The following is a 14,802-nucleotide window of genomic DNA, read 5'->3' on the forward strand; positions in this document are numbered from 1 at the left end:
ATTCGTTGCAATTACGACCAACATGGACTAGTTATTAAAAAAAAACAAAATTTTGCTTTATAACGCGACCAACCAAACCATTTTAAAAACTTGGTCGCAAATTTTGGTCACCATTTAGGGTTAAATCCACTAGTGCCTTTTTAAATATTCTTTGTTATTATATAGGGGCAAATTTGATTATAATTTGACATGTTGTTTAATACATAGTGAATTCATTGAAATTTGTATGTTTGAATGAATTTTTATTTGGAAATGGTTAGAAATTTGATAAATTGTTTAATATATATTGTGTATTCATTGAAATATTTGTAATTTTTATATGTATTTGAATGATTTGTAATTTACAAATTGTAAGTAATTCAAATGTTTGAATAATTTGACATATAAAAATCATCATCATGCCAAGGAAGAAACCAAAAACTCAAACAATGGAAGAGAGGGAGACAGATTTGGCAATTAAAAGAGATAAAATGAAACTACTACATCAAAAAAGAAAATTGCAAAGCAATAACGAAAAATTTTCTTTTGAAAAGGAACAAAAACCACTGATACAAAGAAACAAAGAGGAAGAATTGGAAAGACAAAGAGAATGAATGAGACTATTATGCTCAAGAAGACAATTGAATTGTGAAGCTACACCATCTTCAATTGTTGGAGTCATACCATCATCTCATGTTGAAGAGATGTTAATTTGTAGATCAGACGATGTACACACTCCATCATGTCATGTTGAAGGCACAAAATCAACATATTAAGTAGGTGATATTCTATCTTTTGCATCTTATTGCCAAGGCACATCATCTTCGGTTCAAGGTAAGCAATGCACTCAACCTTATGTTGATGTTCAAAATGTTGAGGGAATGGAAGAGATTATAACACCTTCTAGAATTCATTTTAGAAGACCAAAATATTTGATTGATATTGATACTAACATTTTAAAATCAATGTCTGACAAGATTAGCAAGTGTACTTGTCAAAGAAAAGTTAATCGTATGCGGAGATTCTTCTTTGATGAATTAAATATTATAGGTCAATGCAAATTATTTGTTTAAATGATGAGGAATTTGAAATTTAGGCCTATCATTAAGATTCTTGGGCTAAGAACGATGGAGGATTCAAATGAAGAAAGCATTGTAAAGAATCTAATGAGTGCCTATGACAAAGTGGGTTCTAAATCACGCATGGTGAAAGTACAAAGTTGTGTCACCTTTCAGGCTGACTTATCAGAACAGTTGAATTTGAGTATTTCTATCTAAAAATCATTTTTTTTCAAACATATGGTCTTGATAAATTTATTAGAGCTAAGTTATATATGGTCTTACACTTTTTCAACTAGAAATGTCTATTAAATGCATGTTTTGTAGTAGTTAGTATCCAATTACTAAAGAAATAAAATTATTTTTGAAAACTAACATTTCGATAACTCTTACTATTTTTTATGATATTTTTTTAATAACATATAGACACCATTTTATAGAACTCAAAGTCAAGATTATTTTCATATATATTTCATAGTATTTTATTTAGATATAGTATACTATAATTAAAAAAATCTACAATTATGTATTTTAACACTCGAGAGGATGTCAACTTTGAGAAAGAAAAAAATATTAAATCATATTAGAAACTTTTAAAAATTATATGGCATTCTAGAGGAGAGAGTCCTCTTCAACAATATATAACTTTTCTTTGGTTTCAAATAGGTTTATTTTGAAAAATATGGTAGGAGATGAAAACTGTTGATTTAAATAAGTTGAAATTTGAATCATCAAAAAAGAGAAAATATAGGTCTAAAGCCAATTTTTATTTTTGACTATTCTAGATACATATGTTATCTATAACATAATCTAAGATCAAAGGGAAATGAGTTTATTTTCATGTAGTTTTGTGGTGGGAACTAGACCCCTAATTTCCAGCATTTTTCAACAACTAAAAAATTATCTTTAACAAATAGGAAATTATATCATTTATTTTTCCAAATAATTATTAAAAATAATAATCCTAAACTTCATCCATTTCTACACATTTTATTATGTTAATTCATTTACAAATTCTAAATAATAATACAAGATTTATGTCATTGAACGTGAACAATTATACTTTTGTTAGCCTTTTCCTTTGTAAAAGGGTGACACAAGTTTGTGCTTTTACCCCACACCAAGGATAGTAATATCATAAGACGAGTACTTACATTGACAATAGTAAGTACCCAACTGAAGAAAGCTTGATTCATGAGAAAGTATAAAGAAATTAGTGAGTTATGGACATTTAGCAATAGACTATCGTGAAAGGATAAAGAAATTAGTGAAGCTTTGAAATCATTGATCGAAGATTTTTGGACAAATAACACACATGTTTTCCTTAATCAAAGCGATATTTTAAGAAGGAGGATTGGTAGCCAAAATCGTGACCCACATGTAAAACATTTTTTAGACTCAACTCAGACACAATTTTTTGCAAAATTTATTGGTATGTATCCTCAAATTTGAATAAGTCAAAGATTTTTTGAGATGGGTAAACCTTTTTATGTGAAGATAAATCACACACACAAAACTTGTTGTTGTAGGATACATATTAAATTTTCTAACCATTTTGATGCTTTTAGGCATATATGTGTGTTTTTTCATTCCAAGTTTATTTTGCAAGATTGTGACATGAATGAGCCATCTAGATCTTCAAGGGAATTCATATCCAACATTTTATGTGAAATAGGGGATGACCAACAATTTTACAAGACATCATGCTTGGATGGTACATGCTTATTTTGTGGTTCTTTGCAACTTTTATCAACTTGTGAACATATGGATAGTACACATGAAATTGAAAATGAAATAGTAGATTATGAAAAATATAAGATACTGACATATGCTCTAAAAAATGGGAAATAGGGTAAAAGATGTGATTTGGTCATTGAAAAGATTCCAATGTATGAGTTCATGAATTTTTTTTGTGAAAAGATTATTTATGAGTATGCAAGGCATACACATAGAGCTCGATAGTTGGATTTGTAATTCAAGTTGTGCAAGGATACATTTCTACTAGATACCATTGTTTCAATTGTAGACTTCACAAAGAACTACACACTACAACCACAAAATGAGGTGCAAGCAAAGTATTATACTTCTCAATAGGTTTCCATATTTGATCATATAACATTCATGCATTCACCTACAAGTAGAGAGAATAACAAGATAATTTTGAGGGAGTACCATTTTTACATCAGTGATGATTGATCACATCTATAGAGTTTGTACATGGTTGTTTTCAACTATTTTATGGAGATTTGGCTAATAGGGGCATACTATATCGTTAGCACATTATTTGGTTAGACAATTACACATCTCAATTCAAGAATGCATGGATGTTCTATTGGTTGAGTAGGATGTACAAGTTGTCTAGAATTCAATATATGTGAAATTTCATAGAGGTTGGTCATGGAAAGGGAGAGCACAATGGTGGAGGTGCATGCATCAAACGAGCCTTAGCTCATGAAGAACTAAAGTAAAAAGATGGAGCAATATTGACAGATGTAAAATTTATCGTCTAGTGGTGTAACACTACAATGGATCCAGGAAAGGACGGTGAGTCTATGGTTTGTAGCTTTTTTCATTTGATAGATAATACTAACATTGTATTATATGAGGATTATTGCACAATAATAGGATCAAGTGAGTTGCACTCTTTTAGAAGCTCTGATGCAGGTTTATGGAGTATCCACACACAAAAAATGGCATGATATTCACCATCATTTGCAAAGAAAAATTGGGATGAGTGTGAGTTAACTAAATGGACAGACAAATGGGATATATGGGTTTTGGACCCAATTAACACTTATCATCCCCCACAAGCACTTGAAATGGTAGAGATAGATTTATCTATTGACTTTGATCGCTTGTATGATCTAGTGCAACATGGTTATATATATATATATATATATATATATATATATATATATATATATATATATATATATATATATATATATATATATATATATATATATATATATATATATATATATATATATATATATATATATATATATATATATATATATATATATATATATAATTTTAATATGTAACTTTATAACTTTTACCTAAGTATTTTTCTAATTAATGATTACATTTTGTACATTTATCACTGTAGGCCATGTTTTTGCTATTATTGCACCTGAAGACAATGAAGAAGGGATAGATTATTATTTGTGTCATTCTGTCCAAGCCAAACAAAAATTGGATCACTCGGTTATAAATGGTGAAGGTTTAGAGTACCATATCGGTGTGGTGGTTCTAACCAACACATGGCTTAGATGATATTCTATGAAGAACCCTAACTTGTGGTTATTCAAGGATTGGCAAATAGAGAGGAAGATTCTTCATTATTTGAACCTTGTTGTCGCATAAAATGTCCACTTGATAAAATATGGTGGAAAACCACATAATAAGACTCTTTGGAAAGTTGGTGAGTCAGACCACAAGGCAATACTTGAGACATTAAAATGTAGAGAAGATCCAGTTGGTTCATTAGATTGAATAGGGAGGGAGAGAGAGAGAGATCTAAGCCAAAGAGACACAACCCTCCAATAGGTAATAAATAGTCATTCTAAGAATCTGAAGCAAGTGCATCTAATAAAGAAAAGGAACATCATTGAAGCATCTATATGCATATATGAACATTAACCAATAAAAAATATAAAGGAATAAACATATTGAGTATTGTATACAACATAGATTTTTTCCAAACCAAAGGCAATAAGTCATTCATAATAGTCAAATAATTAAGAACCAGATATATATATATATGAACCTAATTATTCTTACATATGCATACAGTATTATTGACCCAATTAAAATTAGCAAAATGATATTGCACATAATCTCCATTACAACAACTCATGGAAGCTTTGTGATTTTAATAGTTATATTCTTTAGTCTTGAAAATGGACATTATAGATATTGCTCACTAATCCTTTACAATAGAAAATGTTTACAAAAAATGGCATGTACTTGTGTGAGGACATAATATATTACAAAAATTCCACACTGAAGTAGTTGGCTAGCTACTCAAAAAATAGTAACTAAATACAAGTGGAATCATAAAGACACCTTAATAAACTAGTATCTCCTTTACTCAAGAAACATCTTGGTCATCTACTTGACTGGGACATGTTTGGGAACTGACAATCTCCATTTAAAATCAAGTATCCATTTAAAGGTGGCAATGAGCTTTTTGTTGTTTTGTTAAGATCATTAATATATTTTGATGAATGCATAAGGAGTTCATTGATCGGTTATAAGCTTAAGGATAGTTCTTTGCTTTGATTTTAAGCACATTTGTGCTTTAGGAGGACCTACAATGGTTATTGGCAATGTATGAACAAAAGTTGCTAGCAAATTTTTAAAAGTTACTTATTAACTTCTTCTTTCTTTTCTTTTCCAACTTTACTAAGAGGCTAAAAAGCCCTAACCAAACACAAATACCGATGGGAAGAATATAAAAGTGATGAGAAACCCTAAACCAAGAGTTGGTGAAAGTCATTATATATCTAAAGTTCAGAACAACAAACTATATGCAACAATCTTTGAGTAATAGACACTTTCATGACTGGTTTCTTGTGAATAGAGTGGAGCTTTGTGTAAATTTTCAATGCATTATTGTTTAGATTCTTATAGTTTTGGTAGTTTTTTTATAAAATTCTTTTCAAACTATACAGTCTACTGTCAGTTTTGCATACCATGTAAATTAGGGGTTGTATCTTTGGTTTCTACCATGGGAAAACCATGGAACCTTGGAATCTTGAAGTGTAAACCCCATTTTGTTTGTATAGAAGTGCAGTTCCCTTGGATGCGCATGCAACATTTTTCTGAGCTTGTCATAGGTGAATACAATAGTATCTGGCTAGGAGTGGACAACAAAAAATTGGCTCTAGAATGTAGAGGAGTGGTTTTGAGCTAAGCCCTTTGGAGGGATTCAAGTGGAGTATTAGAAGGTGTTATTTTGTGAAGTAGAAGTTTTGATAAGCTTGGGAATGTGTTTAAATAGCGAGGACAACAGGTTACCCTCAAAAATCCTTAATTTTAGCATAATTGTTGTATGACATTTTGGTGGCTCAAGACCCCAAAAATCCTTTAGGGTTGATCATTGGAAACAATTGTTCTTATTACCAAATTGTTCTTATTACCTAATTGGGCTCCTCTAGTAGCCCTGTTTATGAAGGAACTATTCAATTGGGTATCAACCCAACTTGACTATCACTTTGATCATGTAGAATAGGTTGTAAAAACTCTGTAAAACTGCTCACAATCCCTATTAGATTTTGTGTTGGTGAAAAACCATAAATGACCCTTATAAGCCTATAGAGAGTTGGTTGCTAAAGAGAAAACTTGCAATGCTAAGGAGTTTGAATTCTTGACTTGGTGGGTAGATTTGGGTAGGTCAGGGGATCCTTGACTATGAAGGAATCCTAGAGACCATTAGAGGTATCAAAAGAACACTTAGATCCAGCTGAGGATCAGGAGCATAGACTAGCTAGTCTATCCCAAACTTCCCCATCACATGCCCAACTTGAGTATCCTAGCTTCCCAAGTTCTGTAAATGTAAAGCCATTGATGAATAGGAATTTCTAATTGAAATATCTATGGTGCTGGAATGAAGAGTGTGACCAAATTCTTTTCCTACTAGTGAGCCAATTTGAGGCTTCACTTCACATTACTCCATGGATAATTCTATAGCACTTATTACTTCTCTATTTAAAAATTTTGTGTCTGTGTATATGTGCACTCTTTCCTAGTAGTTGTAGGTTTTGTCTCTTCATCCTAAGTAATTGGCATACCCTAGATGACACCAAGATAACCATTTTCTTTTGAAATGTCCTTTTCTCTCAGATTAATCTCTCTATTAAGAAGGTTTTCTATATCTTCCTCTATATATTTAATAGATGTAGCATATATTCCTCTATATATTAAGCTTTCCTTCATAGGAATGAGAAGGCATGGGGAGTTAGGCCGATTGTTGGTCACTATATTAAAAAGGTAGTCACTAGATTTCACTTGTAGGACTTAGAAAAGGTTCCAAACTATTAAAAAACAACTAAAAAAACCTAATCCTAGGCTATCTTGACCAAAAACTCAAAAAGACCCAATTTTGCATAATTAGCAACTTTTTCTCATATCTTGCACAAAGAGGCCTAGGCATACATATCTTGCTCATATCTCTCTCATCGTGCATTGTGGGATCAAACTGTCTATTTTGTTAGCTCTGGGTGGCCAAGTAAACCCTAGCCCCAAGCTCCTCCCATCTCATTGAGTGCTTGAACATTCTTGGGCACACCAAACTGAATTGTCCTTAAGAGTCACTAAATGTCATAGGGAAATAATCTTTGACATGGAATATCTCAAAGCTCATGCAAGGTATGGATGTGATTCTAGGTGTTATAGGACTGTGTTGTGGAGATCTACAATAACCTCTCTCACTTTTTGGAGACCTTATTCCATTTTGATTTTGCGACTCCATCTCAGGTGATGATGAAACTTGTAGTGTTGACCAATACAAAGTTGCCAATTGTTGAGTCTCCCTCACTGTACCTTGTGGGATTGAACTATATATTCTATTAGCTCTAGGTGGTTGAGTAAACCCTATCCTCAAGCTCCTCCTTTCTCATTGAGCGCTCAAATAGTCTCAAGCACACTAAATTGAATCGTCCCTAAGAGTCACTAGATGCCATAGGGAAACAATCTTTGATGGGGCATATCTTGGAGCTCATGCGAGGTATGGATGTGATCCTAGGTGCTATAGGACCCTGTTGTGGAGACCTACAATAACCTCTCTCTCTCTTTTTGGAGATCTTATTTTTTTAATTTTGCGACCCCATCTCGGGTGATACTAAAACTTGTAGTGTTGGCTATTAAAAAGTTGCCAACTATTGAATCTCCCTCACTATTCCTTGTGGGATGAAACTATCTATTTTGTTAGCTTTTATTGGCTAGGTAAACCCTAGCCCCAAGATCCTCCCATCCTGTTGAGCGCTCAAACATTCTCAAGCATGTCGAATTGAATTATCCCTGAGAGTCACTAAATGCCATAGGGCAGTGATCTTTGGTGGGGCATATCTTAGAGCTTGTGTGAGGTATGGATGTCATTCTAGATGCTATAGGACTATGTTGTAGATATCTACAATAACCTCTCTCACTTTTTGGAGATCTTATTCCATTTTGATTTTTCGACCCCATCTCGGGTGATGCTAAAACTTGTAGTGTTGGCCAATACAAAGTTTTCAACTATTGAATCTCCCTCATTGTACCTCATGGGATTGAACTATCTATTTCATTAGCTCTAGGTGGTTGAGTAAACCCTATCCCCAAGCTCTTTTCCCATTGAATGATTGAACATTCTCAGGCACACCAAACTGAATCATTCTAAGAGTCACTAAATGCCATAGGGTTGTGATCTTTGATGGGGCATATCTCAGAGCTTGTGCAAGGTTTGGATATGATTCTAGGTGTTATAGGACCATGTTATGGAAACCTACAATAACCTCTCTCTCTCTTTTTAGAGATCTTATTTTGTTTTTTTTTGCGACCCCATCTCGAGTGATGCTGAAACTTGTAGTGTTGGCTAGTAAAAAGTTACCAACTGTCAAATCTCCCTCATAGTTCCTCATGGGATTGAAATATTTGTTCCATTAGCTCTAGGTGGTTGGCTAAAACCTAGCCCCAAGCTCTTCCCATCTTGTTGAGCACTCAAATGTTCTTAGGCACACTGAACTGAATCATCCCTAAGAGTTACTAAATGCCATAGGGTAGTGATCTTTGATGGGGCATATCTCAAATTTTGTGCAAGGACTGGATATGATTCTAGGTGCTATAGGACCATGTTGTGGAGAGATACAATAACCTCTCTCTCTCTTTTAATATCTTATTCCATTTTTATTTTGCGACCCCATCTTGAGTGATGTTGAAACTTGTAGTGTTGGCTAGTACAAAGTTGCCAACTATCAAATCTCTCTCACTTTTCATCATGGGATCAAACTATCTATTTTTTTAGCTTTAGGTGGCCAAGTAAACAATATCTTGAAGCTCCTCCCATCCTATTGAGCACTAAAACATTCTTGGGCATGCTGAACCAAATCATCCCTAACAGTTACTAAATACCATAGAGCAATGATCTTTAACGATGGCAACTGGATATGTCATCTCATCTAATGATGGAGACTCATGATAGAAGGTAAAGGGATAATCATACACCTCATTTTGAACATGTTATTTTTTTATGGTAATAAGGTAATCCTTGTTTGTAAGGTCAAGGAACTTGAGGTTACCTATAAACTCAAGTTGCCTTAGTCCTAACAATTTATTTATTTTTTGTTATTTTTGTTAATAAGTTGAATCAATAAGTGTTTTGAGATTCATTACATCTTATATAGGTCCTATGTGTTACCAAAAACCACTTGGTTAAGTTCTAGGAAGAGTTGGTGCAAAAATTGCATTTTGCAATAAAAGTTGCTGACAACTTTTTGACAATTTTAGCATTTTTTTGGAAAATGTTGAAATTAACCTTGTAAACAATCAAACCAACTAGTAATTGGTAGGAATGGATGTCAAATGATGAAAATACCCTCTATGAATTTAGAGGAGGTATAAGGTATTGGTGGTTATTAAAAAAAAATTATATGGCAAGGAATCACTATTGATGTTAAACTTGTATATAATCATTGAGTTATTGTCAAATATCATTACTTCCTATTTGGTACAACAAACTCATACTTTGTCAGAATAAAACACCACTTTAGTTGCATGTTATCACTAAATGGATTTAGTAGAATATGTTAAGGATCTTCTTGGTTGTCTTAATAGCCATTTTATGGGTTTGAAACATAATCACTTCCCTCTGTGAAGAGTTATCTGAAAATCAGAAAATTACATATTGTTGTAAAGAAAATACAATCATAGGATGTTGGAAGGTTTTTTTCACTAATAGGATGTTGAAGAATCTCTTGGAAGGATGGAATAGATGATAGACTAAAGTTTGTGAGATAGTTATTAGGTGTTCCTTGAAGTGTCTAAGGTGTTAGTTTGAAGCAAGTTGATTATGATCCATTTCTCAAATTTGCTCATTTTTCCCTTATTGCTTCCCAAGTCTTGAATAGGGAAAGTGATCAAGTAGTTTTGTGAACTTGGATAGAATTTTGTTCAATGTTGTAACCAAGTTGGAAAGAGTCTTTGAAGACACTTAGGAAGGTGGAAAAGGTAGTTTTCCTTAAAAGTGTTCTTGTTGGGATTCCACTAGCTTTTGGTGTGAGCACTCTACATCATTTTGGATGCAAATTACATTAAAATGAAATACATGTTCAGTGTACTTGAGATGAAAACAAGAAAAACAAGATATATATTATGACAACTAATAATGTCATACATGAATAAACATATAATATTTGATGATAACCAATAAAGTCATACATGAACGAACACATAATATATTATGATAACCAATAATGTCATACATGAACAAACATATAATATATTATGATTACCAATAATTTCATACATGAACAAATATATCATATATTAACCAACAATGTCATAAGTCTAATAATGGCATGCAGCAAATATAAAATGTCATATATACATCAAATGTATATTGAATATGTCCACTAACATAAAATCCAACATATATGTCCACTAATGCCTAAACATGTGTGTTTATCAACTATATCTCCTCCTTCCCATGAGGGGAAAGAAACAAATCCCTAGAGGCCTTCAGTTATCATGTGTAGGGAGATAATGGGGATGATGGGATATTCCTCACACACTCACTCGTCCTCTTGTTTAAGCTCTTCTCTAACTCAAGCTGATACAAAAAAAGTAGATATGAATCAATAATTATTATAGATTGAAATCAAATAAATGTACACATAAAATTAATTATTTTCTTATCACCATCAAATAGTCACTATGCACATCCACCACAAAGGCTCGTGGATGATTGGGTGTAATAAGGCCCTAGAACAATTCAATCAATACAATCATTTATAAATAAAATTTGAAATTTCAATACTAACTCTTATAAAAAAAAATTAAAACAAAGAAAATCATTTCATACCTCAGTCAATGGCTCTGAACTAGCCATCGCTGCAACAACTCCATGATCGATGGACTGGCTAAGATGAGGAGGAGTCTTAGATGTCAATAGCTACATGTCATATAATACAATTTACATGAAACATGAAACATGAAACAAATATAATCAAATAAATTAAATTAACATGAAACAAATGTACCTCTATGAAACTCGTATCATGCCTAGCCTCCCTTGTGAATGTCAATGGTCTAGTAGAGAACTGATGCACATGCATAAATTTTTTTTGTCAATCCTTCATATGATTGCTTAGTAAATATATGTATTAATTTAAATGATTAAATCAATACATACCTCTCAACTCATCAACATGATGAAAAATAGGGCTGGGGAATCTGTACTAGGGCCAACAACACTCTTACCCTGAATTTTGAACAATATCAATATATGCTAATTAATTAGTCGTTCACTATAAATACAAAATTTGATAAAATTAGTTTATTGTAATTGTAATTTACCTATGTCAATACCAAATGTGTCACTCAGGAAGTCATTAGTGACTAGCCCATCATCCATACTGTCTCTAGCATAACTGCCAAATTTGCATAAGGATCCACATGATGTGCATATGTGACAGCGATGCACAGAAGGCTCCTCCTCAACTAATAGACTACTACAATGAATGAGGGTCTACATCAAAGCATTGATAGTCCCTACATGTTCCTTCACAACTGAAGGAATAATCATATGCTCACCCTGTGGCTTGATAATAGGTGTCCTAACTACATTAGGTTCATGACGTGCCCCCAACCTCTCAAATGATGACCCCCCACCTCTATCCTGAGATTCTAATATATCAAAATAATTGAGGATCTGCCCAACGAAAAATTCACACTATAATTTATTTAAGAAATAAATTGGAAGCTCGAGATTATTGCGGGGAGGGGCATCAAAGATCATCCACCATCTATCCCAAAAGTTATTTCTAATACCATCATGTATGCACCAATGGATGGGGAACCTTTTAGTTGTATGTTTAATAGTATTTTGTTCTCTAGGATTTTTAAACAATAAACAAATGCTACCTTTCACTATTTCCTTTTTTTTTGCATCTTGATATGATAATTTGTTTGCATAATAGCTTCTTTGTTCATCCATCTCAACATGCCAAATATCCAACTAACCACTAATAGAAGCTACATGGGTCATAATGGACTCAAGGAGGATGCCAATTGTGCTCTCATTGGATTGGTTTGTCCAAAAACTTTTAATCTACCAATGAGTACTTCTAATTCATTTTTCCCTCTTTCTATTTCATTCATTATGTTGTCTTGGGTGCCAGGAGGAGGTCTTCCAAATGGTGGAGTTGCAGAATTTCTTGCTCTTCTTGTGGAGGGTTTTGATTTGGATCTTGTGAAGGGTTTTCATTTTGATTTTGTTGATCCAGTTGGGGATTTGGTGGTTCATTATTTACATTTCCTAATAAGAAACCAATTGCAATCTAAATAAATAAACAAATTTAAAGAAAACCTGAAAAAGCCTACAAAACAATGTAAAAACTTACAAAATAGTGCAAAAACATATAAAAAAATGCAAAAACAAAAGTAGAAAACATACTACTTGATCCCGATCTTGATCTTCAGCGATGAGGAGGCATTTTGAGGAGGCAAGTGACAAAATTCTTCAATGTTTCCAATCCGTGTGTGTATTGTTGAGGAGAAACAATGCAAAACCCAAAAATAATAAAATGGGTCATAGGTTTGTAGCCCATATATAAAAAATTTTAGTTTTCCAAAGTGCGTGTGCACTATAATGCACATGCACTTTGGAATTTTTTTTTAAAAACTTTATGTGTCATGTTTTTGGCACCACAACTTGGTGCACAGACCTAGATAATTGATCAAAGACTCAAAATGTGATACCAAAAAATTCACACCATTCACTTCAGTTTTACACAAGAGATACTAGAAAGCACTAACAACCATCTGGACAAATTCGTCATAGAACACACATGACACATTACCATGGTTGGGTATAAAATGTCATAACCAAAGCATCATCATGACATTACAGGACAAACCTCCCAAGCCTCTCTTAATACAACCTGATTGGTCAAAGCTAAGTCAACCCCAAAACCCAACACACAACAACACATACAATTGACAGTGTAGCTCATAGTTTTGTTTGGTTTTGAAAACACGCAATTTGAATTAAGAAAATAAGGTTCAAGTTTTTGTTTTGATGTAAGTTTTTAATTCGATAAAGTATGTAAATTTCCCCTATAATAGAACCCATTTCTACTTTTAAAAATGATCACCCAATTACCACTAATTCACCAAATCAATGTCTTCATAAGGATCTTAGATTTAAATAATAATTATTAAATAATTAACTAGTAATCATTTAACAATATTAAATATTAAACTGAATTTCATTAAATAATTTCCTTCTAACATCCTATTAACAAATTAATTGCTAATAACATACATTTTAAGGAAGCTACTTAATAATTAAAAGAAAACTATTAATCAAATATATTAATAATTAGATTTTAATTAAATTAAAAAAAATTTAACAAAAATTAATAACTTAAAATTTAAAGACATTAAATTTTAAATAAATTAAATTTTAATAATAATAATAAAATAAAGGTCCTTGCGATTTTAAAGGCTTGCTGGCCTGGCTTGAAAAGGCTTCCAAGGGCAGCTCTATTTTCGTGACAGTAGAGTACTGCCTATGGCAGTTTGTGTTGTCATGACAATAAAGTCTGTCATGCAACGACCTTAATGGCCACCAGTAATAGCCTCTCTGCCGTGCGAGGGGGAGGGAGGAAAAGATAAGCGGTGGGTGGGGGGTTGGTGGCCCCGCCCACCAATTTATATATATATTTTTTTTAAAAATATTTTATAAAAACAAAACAAATGACCCCTCAACAATTTTAAAAATAATCCAAAACAAGACCCTCAATAATTTTTATTTTATAACTTTTTTTTATAAAAATGTGATCAGTTACTCTGATAGGGAAACCTAGAAAAAAGCATTTGAAATTATATTCTAGAATTCAATTTTTAATCCAAAAATCTATCTGTTCAAAAATTTAAACAAACGAGGGTTTCAAAAACTTCATTCCTCAAACAGATATAGCTTTGATATGAAGATAAATTAAGATTCACAATAGAATTTCATCAATGATATCAAACAAATCTACAAATATCTTAGAATGGATCTATCCAAACATGAAGTAGACAAAACATTGGAAAGATGGAAATCTTATTGTGTAAATTAATCACAAGATTCTACCTAAATCTGATGCTAACACACAAACATGCAATCCCAATAAGAACTTGAGAAACCTTATTCTTTTGAAAATGTCCTTCTCTGAAAATCACTTCTCCAAATCCCTGATTATTGAAAAATGAGCTCCAGATCTCTAATAAAGAGGTCTCCCCTAATTTGGGGCTCTAATTGTGCAATCATGCGAAGGAACTCGTTGACCAATTATTTTTAATATTTTATTAACTATTACATTTTTGTGCACACTTTTTGCAATTTAAAATATCTTTATTAAATTAATTTGATTTCTCTCTTTAATTAATTTTTGAGGCATTTTTTGATAAAAATATTAACTTAAGTAATAATAATATTTGGCATTTATTTAAAAATGATCTCCTAAATATATTATTATTAAATTAAATGAATATTATTATGCTCCAAAATTAGACCCAT

General features: G+C 32.3%; 1 pseudogene; it reads left to right on the forward strand.

Moving 5' to 3' along the window:
• Positions 1 to 14,802, forward strand: part of LOC149577626 (uncharacterized) — a 298,319-nt pseudogene that overhangs the window by 181,400 nt on the left and 102,117 nt on the right.

Source organism: Cupressus sempervirens, chromosome 1 (assembly GCF_028749045.1).
Source record: "Cupressus sempervirens isolate cs-2001-9-10 chromosome 1, ASM2874904v1, whole genome shotgun sequence".
Classification (NCBI taxonomy): Eukaryota; Viridiplantae; Streptophyta; class Pinopsida; order Cupressales; family Cupressaceae; genus Cupressus; species Cupressus sempervirens.